The sequence below is a fragment of the Mytilus trossulus genome, chromosome 13 (assembly GCF_036588685.1).
Source record: "Mytilus trossulus isolate FHL-02 chromosome 13, PNRI_Mtr1.1.1.hap1, whole genome shotgun sequence".
In the NCBI taxonomy this organism is placed as follows: domain Eukaryota; kingdom Metazoa; phylum Mollusca; class Bivalvia; order Mytilida; family Mytilidae; genus Mytilus; species Mytilus trossulus.
The window spans coordinates 2,003,298-2,007,101 of record NC_086385.1 but is presented as its reverse complement, the minus strand read 5'-3'; the positions used below and the strand labels follow the sequence as shown (position 1 = coordinate 2,007,101).

General features: G+C 31.2%; 1 long non-coding RNA gene across 2 annotated transcripts; it reads left to right on the top strand.

Moving 5' to 3' along the window:
• Window positions 1-3,044, top strand: LOC134694888 (uncharacterized). Of its 2 annotated transcripts, none has more exons than XR_010102639.1 (5): window positions 1-136; window positions 489-566; window positions 1,132-1,222; window positions 2,264-2,341; window positions 2,907-3,044. It is a non-coding gene; the product is annotated as an uncharacterized LOC134694888 (long non-coding RNA). The 2 variants fall into 2 exon arrangements; XR_010102640.1 differs by lacking the exon at window positions 1-136 and adding an exon at window positions 245-344.
• Window positions 3,045-3,804: the final 760 nt, after the last annotated feature.

The following is a 3,804-nucleotide window of genomic DNA, read 5'->3' as shown; positions in this document are numbered from 1 at the left end:
TGGTAAAAATGTGATTTTTTACTTCCGGTGCAGGTTACTTTCTTATATGCAATGAAATGTAGTGTGAAATTTTCACTGTAGCACTGGAAAGGATTAAACTTTATTCATGCAAAGTATTTCTTTGGTTGAAATAAAGGTAAATTCTGTACATTTTTTTTAAAAGTACCAATTTAACAAAGACTAATAGGGAAAAATCAATGGTGGTATTACACCTATTTAGGGAAACTACATGTGCACTCGTGACCTTATTGTACTTTCATTTTTAAAAGTTATTAATAAACCAGTTCATACATTGTAAACATGGACTATTCGGAATGGATTGAGACACAGAAAGCACGTTTGAGGTAAAATTGCCTTGAAATGGGGGTTTACGGGTGTTTTCTAAGTCAAATGGGTGGACAGACAAAGCTGTATTTAGTTTACTGTGTTAAATTTTAAATAATACCCTAACAGTTTTGTTTATACAACATGTGAATTTTTTATTTCAGTGTTCACATGTTCTGAAGAGCATTCTGTTGAAAAATCTTATATGTGAATTGGTCTGCAGATGACACTTCAGCATTAAAGTAAGTATCCACTATCATCTTGTTTTTTGTGGGTTTTTTTGGCCGCAAAAGTTTACAATTTGCCATTGTGCCATCTACATTTTGCACAGACAATAAATCATCTAAACACTTATTTGCCCTGGATTTATACACATCAGAATCCAGTCTCACATACTTAAACTTTATAATTCTTACCAATTATTTTTTGTACCAGCATTCCAAGGGACATAACCCTTTTTAAAAACATTTTGAGGTATTTTTTATTACTCTTTCTCCCCATTTTCTAATGTAAAATACAAGAAAGTGGACACTTTGTGTAAATCTATTAGAAATATACTGTTATGAGTAAATAAAAAGACTTTGATACCAGTAACAATAAATGGTTGACTGAAAGGGAACCGTTATTTGTCACACTAGGCGAACAGACTAAAAACTCGAGTTACACATAAGGGCTTCTAGAAACTTCCGTGTAGACTGTTAACATTTATAGAGACAGTTCTTTCAGCTAAAACACTTTAATTATTGATTTAACATTACATTTATATCATTTTTGTGGGGAAATAATCACATTTGTTTTATTTTTTAGACAAAAGATATCAAGTTTTGATGAAAAAGGAAGGAAGGAGGAAAAATGGACCAAAACAGACCAAAACAGACCTTCAAATGAACTCTAAAAGGTGCAATAAAATTGTTTATCATCTAAAAGTTGTCTTTTGTATTCTATTTAATTGTTTGAATGCATAGATCATGAGTTTTTGATCAGATATTAGTCAACACTGCATTTTATAATGATACACTGAAATTTGGATTTGTTGAAGAAATTAGACTGAAATTGCCGTAGGATATGGCCTTACATTATAGTGATTTTCTCTGAAACTATAGATCTGACTGAGACAAAACTTGGCAGTTATGCTTGAAATAACTTGCAATTGGAGGGAAAAAAATTACATTAAGTTTATTTGACATTTAGGTGTTCTTTAGGTGTAATACCACCAAATCATGATACGCCACATCCGGTTGCATACGAAAGTAGGTCTAAAAAAATATTCCCTTGAATTTGACAGTTGTAGAAAATTAACCCTGCATTTCAATGCACTTAAATTTTTCTGAGTCATAAACATGTATGTTGGGTGTCTGAAAGCATCATTCTTTTTTTATTTGATGGTCTTATAAAATATTTTGGAAAGTTAAGGTTACATAGTTGCCAAAGCAGGTAACCAGTAAATAACCTGGTAAAAATGTGATTTTTTACTTCCGGTGCAGGTTACTTTCTTATATGCAATGAAATGTAGTGTGAAATTTTCACTGTAGCACTGGAAAGGATTAAACTTTATTCATGCAAAGTATTTCTTTGGTTGAAATAAAGGTAAATTCTGTACATTTTTTTTAAAAGTACCAATTTAACAAAGACTAATAGGGAAAAATCAATGGTGGTATTACACCTATTTAGGGAAACTACATGTGCACTCGTGACCTTATTGTACTTTCATTTTTAAAAGTTATTAATAAACCAGTTCATACATTGTAAACATGGACTATTCGGAATGGATTGAGACACAGAAAGCACGTTTGAGGTAAAATTGCCTTGAAATGGGGGTTTACGGGTGTTTTCTAAGTCAAATGGGTGGACAGACAAAGCTGTATTTAGTTTACTGTGTTAAATTTTAAATAATACCCTAACAGTTTTGTTTATACAACATGTGAATTTTTTATTTCAGTGTTCACATGTTCTGAAGAGCATTCTGTTGAAAAATCTTATATGTGAATTGGTCTGCAGATGACACTTCAGCATTAAAGTAAGTATCCACTATCATCTTGTTTTTTGTGGGTTTTTTTGGCCGCAAAAGTTTACAATTTGCCATTGTGCCATCTACATTTTGCACAGACAATAAATCATCTAAACACTTATTTGCCCTGGATTTATACACATCAGAATCCAGTCTCACATACTTAAACTTTATAATTCTTACCAATTATTTTTTGTACCAGCATTCCAAGGGACATAACCCTTTTTAAAAACATTTTAAGGTATTTTTTATTACTCTTTCTCCCCATTTTCTAATGTAAAATACAAGAAAGTGGACACTTTGTGTAAATCTATTAGAAATATACTGTTATGAGTAAATAAAAAGACTTTGATACCAGTAACAATAAATGGTTGACTGAAAGGGAACCGTTATTTGTCACACTAGGCGAACAGACTAAAAACTCGAGTTACACATAAGGGCTTCTAGAAACTTCCGTGTAGACTGTTAACATTTATAGAGACAGTTCTTTCAGCTAAAACACTTTAATTATTGATTTAACATTACATTTATATCATTTTTGTGGGGAAATAATCACATTTGTTTTATTTTTTAGACAAAAGATATCAAGTTTTGATGAAAAAGGAAGGAAGGAGGAAAAATGGACCAAAACAGACCAAAACAGACCTTCAAATGAACTCTAAAAGGTGCAATAAAATTGTTTATCATCTAAAAGTTGTCTTTTGTATTCTATTTAATTGTTTGAATGCATAGATCATGAGTTTTTGATCAGATATTAGTCAACACTGCATTTTATAATGATACACTGAAATTTGGATTTGTTGAAGAAATTAGACTGAAATTGCCGTAGGATATGGCCTTACATTATAGTGATTTTCTCTGAAACTATAGATCTGACTGAGACAAAACTTGGCAGTTATGCTTGAAATAACTTGCAATTGGAGGGAAAAAAATTACATTAAGTTTATTTGACATTTAGGTGTTCTTTAGGTGTAATACCACCAAATCATGATACGCCACATCCGGTTGCATACGAAAGTAGGTCTAAAAAAATATTCCCTTGAATTTGACAGTTGTAGAAAATTAACCCTGCATTTCAATGCACTTAAATTTTTCTGAGTCATAAACATGTATGTTGGGTGTCTGAAAGCATCATTCTTTTTTTATTTGATGGTCTTATAAAATATTTTGGAAAGTTAAGGTTACATAGTTGCCAAAGCAGGTAACCAGTAAATAACCTGGTAAAAATGTGATTTTTTACTTCCGGTGCAGGTTACTTTCTTATATGCAATGAAATGTAGTGTGAAATTTTCACTGTAGCACTGGAAAGGATTAAACTTTATTCATGCAAAGTATTTCTTTGGTTGAAATAAAGGTAAATTCTGTACATTTTTTTTAAAAGTACCAATTTAACAAAGACTAATAGGGAAAAATCAATGGTGGTATTACACCTACACTGACTGTCACTTACATGTATCATAGTCCATTAATTT